The sequence below is a fragment of the Monodelphis domestica genome, chromosome 8, assembly GCF_027887165.1.
Source record: "Monodelphis domestica isolate mMonDom1 chromosome 8, mMonDom1.pri, whole genome shotgun sequence".
Classification (NCBI taxonomy): domain Eukaryota; kingdom Metazoa; phylum Chordata; class Mammalia; order Didelphimorphia; family Didelphidae; genus Monodelphis; species Monodelphis domestica.
In genome coordinates this window covers 238638329-238659391 of record NC_077234.1, presented here as the reverse complement: position 1 = coordinate 238659391, position 21063 = coordinate 238638329, and positions in this window count along the sequence as shown.

Sequence of the window (21063 nt, the reverse complement as noted above, 5' to 3'; positions counted from 1 at the left end):
TTGAATACCCCCCCCCCGAAAGAATATACTCAGTATTGCTGGATAGGTGACTCTGGGTTTTAAACCCAGATATTTTGCCTTCCTGAATATCATATTCCATGCCTTTTGATCCTTTAATGTAGAAGTTGTTAGGTCCTATGTGATCCTAATAGTAACTCCCTGGTATTTGAATGGTTTCTTTCTAATTTTTTGAAGTATTTTTCCTTAGCTTGTTGGCTCTTGAATTTATCTATTCCATTCCTGGAAGTTATCAGTTGAGGATTTCTTTCCAGAGACAATCTATGAATTCTTTCAATTTCAATTTTATTTTCTTGTTCAAGGATCTCTGGGAATTTATTTTTGATAATTTCTTGTAATGTGATATCCAAGGTTATTTTCTTGATCATGACTTTCAGGTAGTCCAATAATTCTCATATTGTCTCTCCTAGATCTATGTTCTAGGTCAGTTGTGGTTTTTTCCCAATAAGATGTTTCATGTTTTCCTCTATTTTTTCATTCCTTTGATTCTGTTTTATTGTTTCTTGATTTCTCATGAAATAATTAGCTTCTAGATGGTCAATTCTTATTTTTAAGACCTAATTTTCCTCTGTCAGTTTTTGGTTCTCCTTTTTTTAATTGGCCATTTTTTTTTGTTTTTTTGCATCACTTTCATTTCTCTTTGCCACTTTTCCTCTGCCTCCTTTAATTGGTTTTTAAAGTCCTTTTTTTTAGTTCTTCTAGAATCTTTGTCCAATTCATATTTTTCTTTTGGACTTAGGGTGTGTTTCCTTTGTATTCACTGTCCCCTTCTGTGTTAGTACCTTGCTCTTTTCTCCATAAAAATTCTTTAGAGTTAGGTGCTTTTTTTTGTTGTTTGTTCTTTTTTCCTATCTATATAGGTAGGCTGGGGGGGGGGGATGATGTGGTGGTCTGAGGGCTGAGAGCTCTGAGAGCCCCCCCCTTCCCCCAGCTGATGGCTATTGAGGTGCTGATAGCTTAAAGACTTGCCTCAGCTTAAGTATAAGCTTTTGATCTAACTCTGATCTTGATAAGGTCAGGGACTGGTCAAATTCTAGCCTCAGGATTAGTCTCAAGTTTTTGATTTCATGGTATACTTGGTCCAGTCAGGCACACCCTTGATTATCCTGTCTTGGAGCTCTGCCCTGAGCCTTAGGCCAAAAGATCAGTACTTAGTACTTACTTAGTACTATAATCCACCCCAAAGTGTGAATTAAGACCTGGTCCAAAACCCAGACTATAATTCCCTGGGGTGCGGCTCCAGACTTCTCCACAGGTTTGAAATTTCTAGGGGTATGGGTTGGCTTGTACCTCTATTTGCTCAGGTAGGATATCAGGATCTGGATGTTGGTTCGGGCATAGGTTCCCAAACCATGGAAAGCAAATATGGGGTGGGGGGATGTGGCTTGCTCTTCCTTCCTTGCTAGAGCTTCTAACTGGATCTACTCTCCTCTCACCCTGATGCCCCAGAGATTCATTGCCGACCTTTTGGGTTTTTCTTTTCTTGAAAATTGTTTCACTTTGTCTCCTTGTTGGTCCTTTCATTCCTGAATTCATTTTGTGGTGATATTTTAATATGGGTTGAAAAGGATACTCATGGTGGCACAGAGCTGCTGAGGATTATTCCACCATCTTGGCTCCACCCCCGGAATTTTATTTTATTCTCTACAACTCTGTATTAGATCCTGTAAGACTCATCTCCTTTACCTTTAAGGCAATTAAGGTTGGATAAAATTGTGAGCTCTGAGATTTACAATTCCATGCCCCAAATGGAATGAAGTCCCTTATTCTAAGGAAAACCACAGTGAGCCAACACAATACACATGTTAGAATTTAATGAAGTGCTTTAAGATTTGCAATGAAATTTGCCTATAGTATTTCAATCCTCCTAATAACTCTGAAGTAGATGCTGTTGTTATCTACATTTTAATGATGAGGAAACTGAGGCTGAAAGAGTTTAAGTGACTTACTCAGGGTCATTCGGTTAAAATATATCAAAAACTAGTTCTTCCCGACTCTAAATTCAGCCCTCTTTCAGGACATCACACTGTTAAGTAGTAAGGGGTTTTGTTATCATTGGTCATTCATTTCAGTCATGTCTGACACATCATGATCTCATTTGGGGTTCTCTTGGCAAAGATAATGGAGTGGTTTAACATTTCCTTTGCCCATGCATTTTACAGATGAAGAAACTGAGGGAAACAGTTAAGCAACTTACCCAGGGTTACACAGTGTGATAGAGGCTGGCACTAGAAAAAAAGTTCATCACTTGTTTCTTTTATTTTTTTTAATAACAGCTAGTAAATTTCTAAAGTCAAATTTGAACTCAGGGATCTCTGACTGCAGGACCAGTATTTTATCTACTGCACCACCTAGTATAGCAGTTTTCAAACTTTTAGTCCAAAGACTCCTTTACATTCTTAAAAATTATTGAAGACCCTATCTAAATAACTTTTGTTTATGATTATATCTATTGATATTTATTGCATTCCAAATCAGAATATCTCAACATTGTAAAAAAAATACTTTTAGGGTGGAGTCAAGATGGCGGCTTAGCAAGCAGCAAAAGTTCAGACCTCGTGGAAGACCCTTCCTTACCAATACAGACTGAATGCTCCTAGGGCACCGAAATTCAAGCTGAACAACAGGACAGAAGCGGGGAACCCTCCTTCTGGACTCAAATCAAAAGGTACACCCCCCAAAAGCCAGAATCCGAGAATACTCAGGGCTAAGGGGAAGGCAGAGTGAAGGTCCCAGGACCCCTCCCCCACAACCCAGAGGGCTGAGCCCCCAGCAGCAGCGGGAACCTCTGAGCAGGCAAAGGTGTTGGTTTGGAGGGTCTACCTTGTGAGCAGCGGGGCGCCGGGCTCGGAGCATCCAGCTTGGACAGCGGGGAGGAAGCCAGGGAGAGACAGGGCCATGGCTGGATCCCTCCATCGGGCTCCAGTCTCACCATTGCCTTGGGGCACATCCAGACCAATCCAGTTGAACCTAATTCCATCAGAACTCCTCAGAGTTTAGGGAGGCGGGCAAAGGCACTTGCGGACAGCGGAGAAGCAGCTGGAGAGAACTGGAGAGAGCCTGGGTGGCCCAGTCTTCCAGGAGTCTTCAGAGCCTCAATGCTTCATACCACATACAGCCCAACCCAATTGAATTCAATCCAATCAAAAGCCTCCAGAGGACAGGGAAGCTAACATTCCTCCCCTAGAGACTGTACCAAGAGATCTGACAAAGCTCTGAGAGGGGAGACTGACAGCCCCAAAACCAAAACAAAATGAGAGGAGCAAGAGCACAGCCAAATACGGGGAGCAAAGAAGTGGTAAACTAGAGCAAACAGCAGAAAAAGAAGAAAGAAATTACAATAGACAGCTTCTGCACAGTTAATGAGCAAAGAGCAAATGAAACAGAGGGGGAGGGATCAGCAAAGGAAAAATCAGAAATCCCAGCAAATTGGATACAGGCTTTGGAAGAACTCAAAATGCAATTCAAAACACAATTAAGAGAGGCTGAAGACAATTGGGAAATGAACCTAAAAACTAAGATAAGTCATCTGGAAACAGAAAACAGTGTCTTGAAAGCCAAAATCAACCAGCTGGAAAATGAGGCAAAGGAGATGAAAGATGAGGCAAAGCAGATGAAAGATGAGGTGAAGAAGATGAAAGATGACCTCCAAAGAAAATCCAACCAAAAGGAAAAGGACAACCAAAAAACTAAGGATGGAATCCAGTCTTTAAGAACCAGAATACAACAATTAGAATCGAGCGACCTCACAAGGCAGCAGGACTCTATAAAACAAAACCAAAAGAATGAAAAAATTGAGGAAAATATGAAGCATCTCATTCACAAAACAGAGGATTTAGAAAATTGTTCAAGGAGAGACAATTTAAGAATTATTGGCCTACCAGAAGATCATGACAAAAGAAAAAGCCTGGACATTATATTACAGGAAATTATTAAAGAAAACTGCTCTGAAATCCTTGAACAAGAGGGAAAAGTGGAGATTGATAGAATCCACAGATCACCTCCTGTACTTAATCCCCAACTGACAACACCCAGGAATGTTATAGCCAAATTCAAGAACTATCAGACCAAAGAAAAGATATTACAAGCTGCCAAGAAGTCATTCAGATACCACAGTGAGGATACCTCAGGATCTGGCTGCATCCACACTGAAAAAAAGAAAGGCATGGAATACGATATTCCGGAAAGCAAGGGAACTAGGTCTACAACAAAGAATCAACTACCCAGCAAAATTGACTATATTCTTTCAGGGGAAAGTATGGTCATTCAACAAAATAGAAGAATTTCAAGAATTCGTAAAGAAAAGACCAGCCCTGAACAGAAAATTTGATGTACAAGCACAGAACTCAAGAGAATCATCAAAAGGTAATTTAAAAAAGGGGAAAAAAGAAAAACAAAGAAAAAAAATTTTAAGAGACTCAATAAGTTAAAATGATATGTATCCGTATAAGAAAAGAGGTCATTGGTAACTCTTAAAAACTGTTGTTATTACCTGGGCAGCAAAAAGAAGTATACTTAGAGGGAACAGCAACAAACTGTATAGGATGAAAGGACAAGACATAAATAGGTATATAGATATATGCATGCAAAAATACATACGCATGAGTATGTATATATATATATATATATATATATAAAACTAGAGCTTAAAATAGGTTAATATTAAAAGAAATGGGAAAAGAAACAAATGGGGGTAAATTGATATGTTATAAAGAAGCTCATGGTGGGAGGGGGGAGAACATCAATACACTGGAAGGGTAAAGAGGTCAGAGACAGGAAATACTCAACTTTTACGTGCTTTGAAAGGGACTCAAAAAGGGAAAAACAATCCAATCCATTGGGGGCAGAGAATAGATTTGCACCCTATACGGGAGTAGAAAGGTAACAAACGGTCTGGTGGGGAGGGAAGCAATACAAGAGAGGGAGGGAGCGGGGGGTTAATTTTAGAAAGACTACAGAGAAAATAAGGGGGGGATAAATAGGGAGGGGGGTAGAAAGGGAAGTAAAATAAGGGTGGGAACAAGGGAGACTGTTCAAAAGCAAACATTGGTGTAGAAGGAAATAGTGAAAGAAGAAAAGGCAGGAAAAGGAGCAGAAATCAAAATGCTGGGAAATACACAGCTAGTAATAATAACTCTGAATGTGAATGGAATGAACTCACCCATAAAACGCAAGTGAATAGCAGAGTGGATTAGAGTCCAAAACCCTACCATATGGTGTCTACAAGAAACACATATGAGAAAGGTAGATACACATAGGGTGAAAGTAAGAGGGTGGAGCCAATTCTATTGGGCATCAACTGACAAAAAGAAGGCAGGAGTCGCAATCATGATATCCGACAAAGCCAAAGTAAAAATAAATCTAGTTAAAAGAGATAGGGAAGGTAATTACATCCTGATAAAAGGCAGTATAGACAGTGAGGAAATATCTGTACTCAACATGTATGCACCAAATGGCATAGCATCCAAATTTCTAAAGGAGAAACTAGAGGAACTCAAGGACGAAATAGATAGAAAAACTATACTAGTGGGAGACCTGAACCTTCCTCTATCTGAACTAGATAAATCAAACCCAAAAATAAATAAGAAAGAGGTAAGAGAAGTGAATGAAATCTTAGAAAAATTAGAGTTAGTAGACATGTGGAGAAAAATAAATAGGGACAAAAAGGAACACACCCTCTTTTCAGCAGCACATGGTACATTCACAAAAATTGACCGTGTATTAGGGCATAAAAACATTGCAAACAAGTGCAAAAGAGCAGAAATAATAAATGCAACTTTCTCAGATCACAATGCAATGAAAATAATAATTAGTAAGGGAACATAGAGAGATAAATCGAAAATTAATTGGAAATTAAACAATACAATTCTCCAAAACCAGTTAGTTAAAGAACAAATCATAGAAACAATTAATAACTTCATTGAAGAAAATGACAATGATGAGACATCCTTTCAAAACCTATGGGATGCAACCAAAGAAGTACTCAGGGGGAAATTTATATCCTTGAGTTCATATATTAACAAATTAAGAAGGGCAGAGGTCAATGAATTGGGCATGCAAATTAAAAAATTAGAAAGTGAACAAATTAAAAATCCTCAGATGAAGACTAAATTAGAGATCCTAAAACTGAAAGGAGAAATTAATAAAATTGAAAGTCAAAGAACTATTGATTTAATAAATAAGACTAGAAGCTGGTACTTTGAAAAAACAAGTAAAATAGACAAAGTACTAGTCAGTCTAATTAAAAAAAGGAAAAAATATAAACCAAATTGACAGTATCCAAGATGAAAAAGGAGACCTCACCTCTAATGAAGAGGAAATTAAGGCAATCATTAAAAACTACTATGCCCAATTATATGGCAACAAATATGGCAATCTAGGTGATATGGATGAATACTTACAAAAATATAAATTGCCTAGACTAGCAGAGGAAGAAATAGATTACCTAAAAAATCCCATTTCAGAAAAAGAAATTGAACAAGCCATCAAAGAACTCCCTAAGAAAAAATCCCCAGGTCCAGATGGATTCACAAATGAATTCTATCAAACATTCAAAGAACAACTAATCCCAATATCAAACAAACTATTTGACAGAATAGGCCAAGAAGGAGTTCTACCAAATTCATTCTACGACACAAACATGGTAATGATCCCAAAGCCAGGCAGGTCAAAAACAGAGAAAGAAAATTATAGACCAATCTCCCTAATGAATATAGACGCAAAAATCTTAAATAGGATACAAGCAAAAAGGCTCCAGCAAGTCATCACAAGGGTCATCCACTATGAACAGGCAGGATTCATAACAGGAATGCAAGGATGGTTCAATATTAGGAAAACCATCCACATAATTGACCATATTAACAAGCAAACTGACAAAAATCACATGATTATCTCAATAGACGCAGAAAAAGCCTTTGATAAAATACAATACCCATTCCTATTGAAAACACTAGAAAGTATAGGAATAGAAGGGTCATTCCTAAAAATAATAAACAGTATATATCTAAAACCATCAGCAAACATCATCTGCAATGCGGATAAACTTTCCAATAAGATCAGGAGTAAAACAAGGATGCCCATTATCACCTCTATTATTTAACATTGTACTAGAAACACTAGCAGTAGCAATTAAAGAAGAAAAAGAAATTGAAGGCATTAAAATTGGCAATGAGGAGACCAAGCTATCACTCTTTGCAGACGATATGATGGTTTGCTTAAGGAATCCTGGAGAATCAACCAAAAAGCTACTCGAAATAATCAACAACTTTAGCAAAGTTGTAGGATACAAAATAAACCCACATAAGTCATCAGCATTTCTATATATATCTCTAACCCACTTCAGCAGCAAGAATTAGAAAGAGAAATACCATTTAAAATCACCCTAGACAATATAAAATACTTAGGAATCTATCTGCCGAGACAAACACAGGAACTATATGAACACAACTACAAAACACTTCGCACACAGCTAAAACTAGATCTAAACAATCGGAAAAACATTGATTGCTCATGGGTAGGACGAGCTAACATAATAAAAATGACAATCCTACCCAAATTAATTTACTTATTTAGTGCCATACCCGTTGAACTACCAAAAAACTTCTTTACTGAATTGGAAAAAACCGTAACACATTCCATTTGGAAGAACAAAAGATCAAGGATATCCAGGGAAATCATGAAAAAAAAATGCAAAGGAAGGAGGACTTGCAGTCCCAGATCTCAAACTATACTATAAAGCAGTGGTTATCAAAACAATTTGGCACTGGCTAAGAGACAGAAAGGAGGATCAGTGGAATAGACTTGGCGTAAATGATCTCAGCAAGACAGTTTATGACAAACAAAAAGACCCCAGCTTTTGGGACAAAAATCCATTATTTGATAAAAACTGCTGGGAAAATTGGAAGACAGTGTGGGAGAGATTAGGTTTGGATCAACACCTCACACCCTACACCAAGATAAATTCAGAATGGGTGAATGACTTGAACATAAAGAAGGAAACTATAAGTAAATTAGGTGAACACAGAATAGCATACATGTCAGACCTTTGGGAAGGGAAAGATTTTAAAACCAAGCAAGACTTAGAAAGAGTCACAAAATGTAAAATAAATTATTTTGACTACATCAAATTAAAAAGGTTTTGTACAAACAAAACCAATGTAACTAAAATCAGAAGGGAAGCAACAAATTGGGAAACAATCTTCATAAAAACCTCTGACAAAGGTTTAATTACTCAAATTTATAAAGAGCTAAATCAATTATACAAAAAATCAAGCCATTCTCCAATTGATAAATGGGCAAGGGACATGGATAGGCAGTTCTCAGCCAAGAAATCAAAACTATTAATAAGCACATGAAAAAGTGTTCTAAATCTCTTATAATCAGAGAGATGCAAATCAAAACAACTCTGAAGTATCACCTGACACCTAGCAGATTGGCTAACATGACAGCTATGGAAAGTAATGAATGCTGGAGGGGATGTGGCAAAGTAGGGACACTAATTCATTGCTGGTGGAGTTGTAAATTGATCCAACCATTCTGGAGGGCAATTTGGAACTATGCCCAAAGGACGATAAAAGACTGTCTGCCCTTTGATCCAGCCATAGCACTGCTGGGTTTGTACCCCAATGAGATAATAAGGAAAAAGACTTGCACAAGAATATTCATAGCTGCACTCTTTGTGGTGGCAAAAAACTGGAAAATGAGGGGATTCCCTTCAATTGGGGAATGGCTGGACAAATTGTGGTATATGTTGGTGATGGAATACTATTGTGCTCAAAGGAATAATAAAGTGGAGGAATTCCATGGAGACTGGAACAACCTCCAGGAAGTGATGCAGAGTGAAAGGAGCAGAACCAGGAGAACATTGTACACAGAAACTAATACACTGTGGTACAATTGAAGGTAATGGACTTCTCCATTAGTGTCAATGCAATGTCCCTGAACAATCTGCAGGGATCTAAAAAACACTATCCACAAGCAGAGGATAAACTGTGGGAGTAAAAACACTGATGAAAAGCAACTGCTAGACTACAGGGGTTGAGGGGATATGACTGAGGAGAGACTCTGAATGAACACTCTAATGCAAATACCAACAACATGGAAATGGGTTTGAATCAAGAACACATGTGATACCCAGTGGAATCGTGCATGGGCTATGGGAGAGGTCGTGGGAGGGTGGGGAGGGAAGAAAAGAAAATTATCTTTGTTTCCAATGAATAATGTTTGGAAATGACCAAATAAAAATTTTAAAAAATACTTTTAATTTCTGGGACACATGGAGTTCCCAGACTCCACTTTGAAAACTATTGGTATCCTAGAAAGAACCAGTACTGGCTCCACAATTTCCTAACCAAGTGGCAAGGTACTCCATCTCCCTAGGCCACGCTTTCCTCTTATAAAAAACCTTCAGGATTGGGCTTGATTTTTAAGTTTTCTAAGTTCCAGCCTTGGTGTTTTGACCCCTCTCCCTGGTTTGAAACCTTAGATGTTAATGGTGTTTTGTATTCCTTCCTCCTCTGTCTCTCTCTCTTTGTTGAATCTTCTTCCATCCCAAGTATATTTCCAGGTCTTTATAAAGGCAGATTCCCAATGGCATTCAGTGACAACTCATAAATGGTATATACATAAATGTTCTGTTTGGGGCAACTCTGGGCAGGGTCCAATTTTCCTCAGCCTAATAGCCTGGTTAGACTGATCTAGAACCAGTATCTTCTGAAATACACTAAAAGAAACAAATATCGATACCAAGTTCTGAGAGAATGGGACCTCCTGAAACATGCCAAGTTCAATTTCTAAAAAGCAAATTAGCAAGCACTACAGGGTTGAGTTCAGTTCAAACCCTCAAGGCGGGGTCTAGCCTAAGTCTGTTGGTGGCAATGGGCTAAGGCCCAGGTTCCTTTCTTTTATCTAAACTGGTTTGTCCATTTCCAACTTAAATGAATGTGGGTTTTGTTTTTAAAAGTCATTGCCAAGGGCGTCTCATGGTCTGACTCATTGAATCGCTGAGGTTGTCTGCTAGAGGATAGTGTGTGCCTAAGAGAAATGGTGGAACACCCAGACAGAGTCCTATTTCATATCTACTGATTTCCTAAAAGAAGTCTGGCTTCTTTGAGGTGACTAGTTGGTTGAAAAAGATCTTGACACAAGATAACACCAACAGTGATGAAACCAACAAAGCAATTGCATCCAGTAAGATGCCATGAGTACAGTCTCTCTCTTCTTCAAGGAAGAAGAATATCCCCATTGAAAAAGTCTCTTTCTAGAACTTCAACTAGTTTCATCACTAGATTTAGTTTACTTTCTTCTTTAAAAATTTATTAATAGAATGTATCCACAAGTGTCCCAGTCCTTCCCATTCTTCTCCCATCACAGAAAGCTTCATTCCAAAGATGGACACATTCATGCAAATTAAGTCTTTCATGCTTCTACCTTTCAGTTTACTCTCTGGAGGTAACATTCACAATTTATTCTTCCAGTATTAAACCTGTAGCTTTTTTGTTTATTTTGCTATTCATTTTGCTGTTCATTATCCCATGTAGTTCTTTCCAAGTTTTTTTTTCAATTAGCTTGTTCATCATTTCTTAAGATACAGTAGTATTCCATCACAATCATATACCACAATTTATTTAGACATTCTTCAATTAATTGACATCCCTTCAATTTCCAATTCTTTGCCACCATGAAGAAAGAAGCTCTAATATATTGGAACATATAAGTTATTTTCTTTTTTCCTTGATCTTTTCGGAAAATAAACCTAGCAATGGTCTTGCTGGGTCCAAGGGTATACACAGTTTTATAATCCCTGGGTATAATTCCAAATTGTTCTCCAAAATGGTTGAATCACAGCTCCACCAATAGTGCATTAGTATCCCCATTTTTCCACACACCCCCAAATGTTTGTCATTTTGCCCTTTTTCATTTTAGCTGATTTGATAGATATGAAATGACTCATCCATTGATTTATAAAAGAGGAAATTGTTCATCAGAGATATTTGAGTTTATAGGGCAGTAAGCCTTTGGCTCAGACTTTGAAAATCAACTCTATTCATAGATAAAAGAGATAGGCACATTGGCATGTTATTAGTAAGACAAAGCAGACATCAATAGAGTCTCAAAGACCAAGGCTATCCCAAGACAACTCAGGATTTCACATGGCATGAGTTTCAGTAACTTGGGCTGCCCCCAAGATGATTTGCCTGACTAATATCTATCCTTGGTAAGACAGATTGTCAGAGAGTCCATTACTTTTTCTAACTTTTACCTTCTGTCTTAGAATCAATACTGTATATTGGTTCCAAGACAGATGAGCAGTAAGGACTAGGCAATGGGGGTTAAGTGATTTGGCCAGCATCACACAGATAGGAAGTATCTGAGGCTAGATTTGAACCCAGTTCTATATCCCAAAGAGATTTTTTTTAAATGGGAAAGGAACTGTTTGTACAAAAATATTTATAGCTGTTCTTTTTGTGGTTGCAAAGAATTAGAAACCAAATGGATGAGGAATGGCTGAATAAAATGTAGTATATGATGGTGATGGAATACTATAATGCTATAAGGAATGATGAATAGGATGATTTCAGAAAAATCTAGAAAGACCTACATGAACTGATGCAGAGTAAAATAAGCAGAACCAGGAAAACATTATTCACAGTAACAGCAATATTGTGGAATGATAAAATGTGATGGTCTTTGTTACTAACAGCAATACAATGATCCAAGAAAATTCTGATGGGCTTACAACAAAGAATGCTATCCACCTCCAGAAAAAGAACCATTGGAGTAGGAATGTATATGCAAACATACGATTTATCACTTGTTTATTTGGGTATATGTTTGGGGATTTGGGTTCTATAAGATTATTCACTTACAAAAATGAATGATATTGAAATATGTTTTGTGTGATGATATATGTATAAACCAGACTGAATTATTTGTCAGCTCTGGGAGAAAGGAAGGGAGGGAGACAATATGGATAATATAACTTTGGGAAACTCATATGTAAATTTGTTATGAAAATAATTTCCTTCCCAGATCAGAATTAATAAGGTCCTCAGGACTTGGGAAGCACTGGGTCACAGATTGTTCTAAGATGGCTTCGTTACCACCAATTGCAAACATTTAATTTCTTCCTCTGCACAAGGCAAGTATTCTTCTATTGTAGAACCTGAGAATGTTCATATACTCAAATGGACCTGTGATATCATTGATCGTAAATTCTCCTATCCCTTCCCAAGTGATGGATAGCAACCTATCCATGCCTACCTATCCCAGATGACCCTTTTCTGTTATCCTTCCACAAGCTAACTACAGGAGGTCCACCCAAAGTTCTTATTTTCCTATAGTGACTTCAGATATAGTCTCTGCTTTCAAAATTTATTTGGGGGAGTATAAGACTAAAGTGCCCCCCAAATATGATCATGAAGGGCTAATACAGCCCAGAGTGCTTTAGAGCTAATAGTAGCATGAATGTAGCATGATATTGGAGTTAGACCACCAGAGAATCAATCCAGACTCAAACTAGTTAAAACAACAACAACAACAACAACAACAACAACAACACTAAATTGCAGGCCCTTTGCTAGATACTATGAGCAGCTAGCTAGGTGGCACAAATCTGGCTTCAGACACCAGTTGTGGGACCATAGACAAGTCACTTAACCCTGTTTGCCTCAGTTTCCTCACATATTAAATGAGAAGGAGAGAAGGAAATGGCAAAGCACTCTAGTTTCTTTGCCAAGAAAACCTTAATTGGAGTCACAAAGAGTATGAAACAACTGACCAAAAATGAGTGATCTTGAGAAATCTCCCAGGTTACAGATTTATACTGGGAAATTTCCAGATGCATATAGCTTGTACCTAGGATTTCACAAAAGTGAATAATGGAAAGCATTCACAGTACTTCATAAGCTCCTCTTACTGGTGAGTTCTTAACTTGGGACAAAAACACAGAAGCAAAACCCTGATATTTCAATGAAATTTCTCTCTTCCACAGGATCCTACACATATCCTCTCGCACTTTTTATGTTTTGGTTTCAGTGTTTATACTAATGCATCTCCAGTTGGGGGGGGCCTCATGAATAATCTTCTTAGAGAACTCTCCTCCTTTGACATTTACACTAAGATCTATAACCCAGGCCAAGGCATTATGGTTATTGTTTACAAGTCCCCAAGTCATTCACCAACCTTCTTTAGTTGATGGAGTGGATAGAGTGACAGACTCATCTTCCTGACTTAAAATCTGGTCTCAGACATTAACTGTGTGGCTATCATGTAACCATTTGCCTCAGTTTCTTCATCTGTAAAATGAGCTGGAGAAAGGAATGACAAACCACTCTAATACCTTTGCCAAGTTGTTGCCAAGGATGAGAGCTTGAGGGGATAGTTGGGTATAGTGAAATATTTTTAAGGATTTGGAAGACTTGAGAAGGGAAGGACCTTAAGAAAATCCCAAAATGTAGTCACAAAGAATTGGACATGGCTGAAATGATTTAATAGCAATCTGGCTTACTGGATTGCTCCCTAACCCCTCTGCTTAGACTAGGGGACTTCAGAGTCTATGTTGATTCTCAAACACTCAAATCTTCCAATTTCTCAATCTCCTCCAATCATGTGACTATTCTTTTACTTTGCCTCGTTGCAAAGGGATAATCACATCATAAATCTCACCATCAGCCATAAATACATCACTCCCATAGTCAAAACTCTGTTATTCCTCTTTCTAATCATAACAAACTATTATTCTATATGTCTCAGTGCCTTATTCTTCCTAAAACTGTTTTTCACTCTTATTGTTATGTTATATCCAATCCCTCTATTTCTCAGTTCTTGGCCATTATTGCATTCTGACTTCACTCTCAGTCTTCATAGTGCCATCCCTATTGTTAAACTCAGGCTTTCCCCAGTCCCTTGCCCCCTTGTCCTATCACTCCTTATGCCATATCCATTTTTCCTACTCATGTGTGCTACTGACTGGACCAATTACAAAATTACGCTATCTAACTTCTACCAGACCTTCATTGCAGAAAATTCTTTTACTCTGCCTTAAATGATTCTGTATACCACTCCCCCTAAGATAATATTAAATCTTCTCTTTTCTCTTCAAAATTCCCATACCTCCCACTCTCTTCTCCTTCTCAACCTAGGACCTTGTTTCATATTTTACTGAGAAAATTGAAATTATTTGGAAGTCTATTTCCTTTCTCTTTAACTCCAAACTTCTGAACAACATCTCCCCTCATCATCACCCATCTAATAATGAGGTGACCCTTTTCCTCTTTATAGTCCAATCCCTTTGCATGTACCCTTGATCTCATCTCCTCTAGTCTTCTTCAGTAGATTGCCCCCTCAGTCAAACCCCTTTTCTCTCTAATCTACAAATACTCCTTATATAATTGGGTCCTTTTCTTCCAAAGCCTTCTCCATCCTTAAAAACCTTTCATTACAGCCAACTATCCCCTCAAGTTCTCATCTTTTTCCTTTCAAACCAACTGCTAGAAAAATATTTGTCTGCCTCTACTTCCTCTCCTCTTACTTTCTCTGCAACGCTATGCAATGCAATTTCAGATTTCACCACTCCTCTGAAACTGCCCTCTTCAAAGTTACAATGGTGATTTTAACTCAATTCTCATAATCCGTTTATTTTTAATCCTTACTTTCCATCTTCATAACAATGGTATGTATTGGTTCCAAGGTAGAAGAGTGATAAGGGCTAGGCAATAGGGGTTAAGCGATTTTCCCAAGGTCAAACAGCTAGGAAATGTCTGAGTCAGCTTTGAACTCAAGACCTCCCATCTCTAGAACTGGCTCTCAACCACTGAGCCACCCAACTGCTCCCAATGCATATACTTCTTGACTTTTCTCCAGTGTTTAGTACTGCTAACCATTTATTCCTCCAGGACACTTTTTTCTCCTAATTCTCCTACCCAACCATTCCTTAGTCTCTTTTACTTATTCATTGTCCATTTCACACCCCCTAAATCTTCAGGTCCCATGACTCCTCTCTCTATCTCTCTGTCTCTCTGTCTCTCTGTCTCTCTGTCTCTCTCTCTCTCTCTCTCTCTGTCTCTCTTTCTCTGTCTCTCTCTCTCTTTCTCTATCTCTCTCTTCTCTCTCTCTCTGTCTGTGTGTGTGTGTTTCTGTCTTTCTCTCTGCCTTTCTCTGTCTCTGTGTGTCTCTGTCTCTTTTTTCTGTCTGTATCTGTCTCTTTGTGTGTCTCTTTTTTCTATCTGTCTCTTTCTTTGTGTGTGTGTCTATCTCTATGTCTGTTTCTGTGTCTCTGTGTCTCTATCTCTTTCTGGGTCTCTGTCTCTCTTTGTAGCTATGTTTCTCTGTCACTATCTCTCTGACTCTCCTTCCACTTTCCATTCTCACTTGGTGGCCTCATTAATTCCCATGTATTTAATTACTGTGTCAATTTGGACATCTGTGTCCCCAATCCTAATCTATTTCCTGAGTTTCAGTCCTGAACCTATTGGATTTTTAAAACTGGATATCTCAGAAATAATTCAAGTTCAACATGTCCAAAACAGAACTCATTGTCTTTCCCCAAAGGCTCACTCTTCCTGTTTCTGTCAAAGGCCCCACTATCATTCCAGTCTACAACTCCATGTTTGTAACCTTGCCATTATCCTTGACTCCCAACTTTCCTTTATCTCCTATGTCCAGTCAGTTGTCAAGTCTTGCCATTTCTGCCCCTACAAATTCTCTTGGAATCCTGTCTGCCTGTTACTCCTCATGTGGTTATCACCCCATTTCAGCCTTCATCTTCTCTGATCTGGACTATTGCAACAGCCTCCTAATTGGTCTCTAGGCTTCAATTTTTCCCTACTCCAATTCATCCTCTGATGTCTGTGAAAATGTTTTCCTTAAACACTAGTCTGAACATGTCACTTCCCTACTCAGTAAATTCTACTGGTTCTCTAGGAAGAGAGTTCTCAGTTCAAGTCCTTCCCTTGTATTTACTAGTGGCATGACTCAGTGCCCCTGAACAACTCTCTAAGAATACATTGAGAGTATAAACAATGGACAGAAAGGCAGATTTTATTCTTCATGGAAGGAGTTGAGGGGATGCTAATAATAAGAAGTATCTTAGGGCTGAATGGGCTGCCTCAAGAGGTATGTCCATCATGAGGTTTTTAGTTCATGGTTAGAAGATCGCTTGATGGGATATTGTGGATGGGGCTCCTCCAAGCTCTGTGATTCTGTGTTTCCCTGAATGCTAACTTTTTATTGGGTTTATGAGTCACTCTTCTTGCTTGACTTGGCTTCTATGGAGGCTCGGAGTCCCAGCTGCTGGCTTGATATCAGATTTATTGTCTAATTCCTACTCCTACTTATTTCTCAAGTTCAAACTGTTCTCATTAATTCGATCTTTTGTTACCAACCTTGCTTCACTTCTCCTAATCCTGGCTTCTCTCTTTGTCTTCTCAATTTCCTGACATCCACTTGATTTCCAAATGACTAAAAGTGGCAAAGAACTGGAATCTGAGGAGATGTCCATCCGCTGGGGAACAACTGAATGAATTTATAGTACATAAATGTGATGGGATACCATTGCATCGTATGAAATGATGAAGGGTGTAGATTCAGAGAAACCCGGGGAGAGTTGCATTAGTTGATGCATATAGAAGTAAACAGAACCAGGAGAACAACTTATACCTTGTGGAATAAACTATTTCTCTGTGTATATTTTTAGGCATGGTCAATCGAGAAATTTCTTTTACTTGATTATACATGTTTATAACAGGGGTTTTGTTTTTCTTTTGTTCTCCTTTTGGGGAAAGAAGGAGGTGAAGATTTGGCAAAGAAGACAGGTCAGGTTTTTGTTGATTGAAAAAAATTAAATAAAGGTATTAAAAAAACAAAATATGCAATGAGTACATAACCTTCAGAAACTTTCATAAGTAATAGAGGAGATGATGTCGAAATTCTTAATACGTGGCAGCAACATCCGAAATCACTCAGAAAGAACAGAAATAAAAAGATTATGTGTCTTCTAGTCACTCTAACAGGCTAGGGGCAGACCCCAAGAGGCTTTCACTTCTTTCTACATTGGCACCAGGAGGCCCAACGATCATTGTCAATCTTGCATTTCGGCTTCTCGGAAGATGTTCAGCCACATTCTAAGAGAACAGAACTGCTAATGGATTTTCCAGAACAGAGCTGGGACATAACAACTCTCCCTCACCACTCGTCTTGCCATTCATTCTCCACCCTGCCCCTCCCAGCTCTCTCAACTGTCTCAAACAGAAGCTGTTTAACTAAGCTGCTCTGCAAAGCCAAAATTACTCACAAGAGAGACAGTCGTATTCATAGAACTTTAAGGATTTTCCCTGCCGTCCCACCCTCCATTCCCCTCAGAGAGCAATTGTTCACTGGCCTCCTAACATAAACACAATTGTGCTGGTTCCAGTTGGCTTTTTCCTGGCTCAGGTCCCTTTGCCCTACAGGACCTGTGTTTGCTTTATGAGAAATGGTTATCTGACACCTGGATTGAGTTAAACAAGCCTGCCAGCCATATGTTCACCAGCAGTGGGTGATCAAACCAACTTTGCCAATGGCTGGGCTAGCTAAATAAATTCCCAGACTCATTCGTGGTCATAGAACCACAGTGATAGAAAGGACCTTAGAGATCATCTTGTTTAACCCACCCTGGAGGCAGGAATTCCCTCCACCATAGCCCCGATGAGTGGTCCACCCAGATCCCCTTGAAGACCCCGAGGAATAGTTTTTCTTTTTAATGAGCTAAAACATGCCACCTTGAAACCGCAATCTCATGGTCCTATTCTTAACTTGATAGGGCCAGGAGTAGTCAATGGAATTCAACAAGCCTTTATGAAGTGAGAAAGCAGGCCCTCCCTGGGCTAGAAGCTTAGAAACAAAAAGAAAAGTCTCTGCTCTCAGGGAGCAGAGCCTGTCTTCCCCAAAGTCACATCCATTTAATTTCTCAAGGAATTGTTTATTTTTCTCATTCAGCATAGAGACAAATCAGTCTATTGTGCTAGGTGGTGGTGTAGCGGCTAGAGTGGGGGGCCTGGAACTCATCTTCCTGAGTTCAAATTCAGCCCAAGTCACTTAACCTGTTCACCTCAGTTTCCTCATCTGTAAAATGAGCTGGAGAAGGAAATGGCACAAAACACTCTACTATCTTTGCCAAGAAAACCCAAATGGGGTCAGAAATATTTGAACATGACTGAAAATTCTATTTTTAACCATAATGACCCTGAAAATCTCTCCACCTTTGGCCAGTCAATCAACAAATATTTGTGAAGTGTTTTCTATGCACCAAGAAGAAGGCTCATTGGTGAGGACACAAATAAAATGGTTCAAAAAGTAAACCCTGCTCATAATTCTACATCTTAATGGGGGAAATAATACATCAATAACTAGGTTCATATAAGTTATGTACAGAATAGATGAAATGATATCTGAGCAGAGAAGAAACAGCAGACATGATAGGAAGCAAAACCAAAATCAAATATCTGCAGATAACACAGGGATGAAGCTTCTGTTTCGAGATCTCAAATTTATGGTAAGTAAATAATTACTGAATCTGGTTGTCAAGACAATCACTAGGATATTTTTAAAATATATTAAGGAAAAAATATACCCTCCTTGTTTTATAGGTGAGAAAATAATCTCTTAACATTTCTATAGAGCTTAAAGTGTGCCAGGCACTATTCTAAACTCTTTGCAATCATCTCAATTGATCCACACATTGACCCTAGAAGGTAGGTGCTATTATTATTCCCATTTTACAGATGAGGAAACTGAGGCAAACAGCAGTGAAGTGAGTCACATAGCTAGGAAGTATCTACAAATGGATTTGAATCTAGATCTTCCTGATTCTAGGCACAGCCCTGGCTGCTATGCACTGCCCAAGAGGCAAAGTGATTTACCCAAGTCACACATCTAGGTCATGGTAGACTCGTGACCAGAACCCATCTCTTGACTTTCAAGGCCTCTGCTTCACTATATCATCTCACTATGTCAGAATCATTGGGGGAAAGAACAGGAAGACCACTATCTCAATAGCCTCCCAATTGGTCTCCCCACTTTCAAGTCTTTCCCCTCTCTCAATCACCCTCTACACAAATGCCCAGTTGATATTCCTAAAGTACAGATTGACCACATCACTCCTTTGTTCCAGAAACTCCCAATTGCCCATAGGATGAAAAGGAGGGAAACAAAGATGTATAAGGCAGCTACTATGTGTGGGGTGCTTTACCAGTATTTTCTCATTTGATCCTCACAACCCTGAGAGGTGGGTGCTATTATCCTGCCCATTTTGCAGATGAGGGAACTGAAGTCAAACAGCTAGATTTGAAACCAAGTCTTCCTAACTCCAGGTCCAGGGATCTATGTACTGGGCCATCAAGCTCTCACTTCACAGTCTGACTCTGCCTACCTGTCTTTCCAGTTTTTTAATTTGTTTTTGTTTTTGCTATGCTATGATTACCTTTTTGTGTTTCGATGGAAATAAGCTTTCAAATAGCAAGCTGCAACAAAACTGCTTTGCCTGATGTGTTCTCCCCCTCACACCCTGCTCCTGTTGTATATGGGGGTGGGTGGGGGACATTCAGTAAGGTGACTTAGGCTTTTTCTTGGAATTCACTGAGATCAGTTTAGCAAGCAATAATGTCTGAAGAAAGTAAGTGCCAGGTTTGGCACGGAGCCTCCTGCTAAGTCACGCCATGGCTTAAGGGTTCCCAGAATCTGTCAGTCTTGCTTTGGTCTAGTCCCTACCACAATGCCCTATGGCTCTATCCCTGCTTACCTTTGCCCTGCCCAGATCAGGCAACAAGGGCAGCCCTTGGACAGTCTTCCCCACTAGGAAGTACCAAAGTCTCAGCAGCCTCTCCAGACCCCATTGTATGAAAAGACAGGACAGGTAGTCTAGCAGTTCCTCCCCAGAAGCATGGACAGAAGGATAAGGTATTTAGAAGAGGACATCTAATCACTCTAATCCAGCTGCTTGGTAGTTAAAAAGTAGCCCAGTAGAGGCAGTGTCTTTCTCTTGTAAAAATAGCCCAGAGGCTAAACATGTCCATGTACAAACAAAACCTGATGAGGTCTTTTAATTTCTTTCCCAGCCTTCTTCCTTCCTTCCTTCCTTCCTTCCTTCCTTCCTTCCTTCCTTCCTTCCTTCCTTCCTTCCTTCCTTCCTTCCTTCCTTCCTTCCTTCCTTCCTTCCTTCCTTCCTTCTTTCCTTCCTTCCTTCTTTCCTTCCTTCTTTCCTTCCTTCTTTCCTTCCTTCCTTCCTTCCTTCCTTCCTTCCTTCTTTCCTTCCTTCTTTCCTTCCTTCTTTCCTTCCTTCCTTCTTTCCTTCCTTCCTTCTTTCCTTCCTTCCTTCTTTCCTTCCTTCTTTCCTTCCTTCCTTCTTTCCTTCCTTCTTTCCTTCCTTCCTTCCTTCCTTTCTTCCTTCCTTCCCTCCTTCCTTCTCTCCTTCCCTCCTTCCTTCCTTCCCTCCTTCCTTCCTTCCTTCCTTCCTTCCCTCCTTCCTTCCTTCCTTCCTTCCTTCCTTCCTTCCTTCCTTCCCTCCTTCCTGCCTTCCCTCCTTCCTGCCTTCCCTCCTTCCTGCCTTCCTTCCTTCTTTCCTTGAATACATATATGGCAAGAGGGATAAGGGATTAGTAAACCCTATCATATAATTTCATCACTTTCACATTCAGTTCAGGATTAGTACACACACACACATATGACAAATGGGTAGTCATAAGTAAAATGAGCAAGTAAATGAGAAATTACTATAGGCCTATATTACATTAGAGTGCATACTGAATTCACAAGTCATTTAATGAAAAAACAGTGGGTGCTGAACTCAGAAATTGAAGGTGCTTTAACTAAGTTTCGTGGATCCTTTCTTTGGAAAAGAAGTGATCTATTCTGGAAAGCAAAAAGGAGTTATGCAAATAAGGTGAGTAAAATGTCCAGACCCAGAGATGCTGCATACATGCCTCAAGGAGAGTGAATGGGTGTTCAAAGAGGACTAGCACCTCTGGTATAAGGGCTTGCAGAGCCTTTTTTAGTACTGTTCATCCACTTATG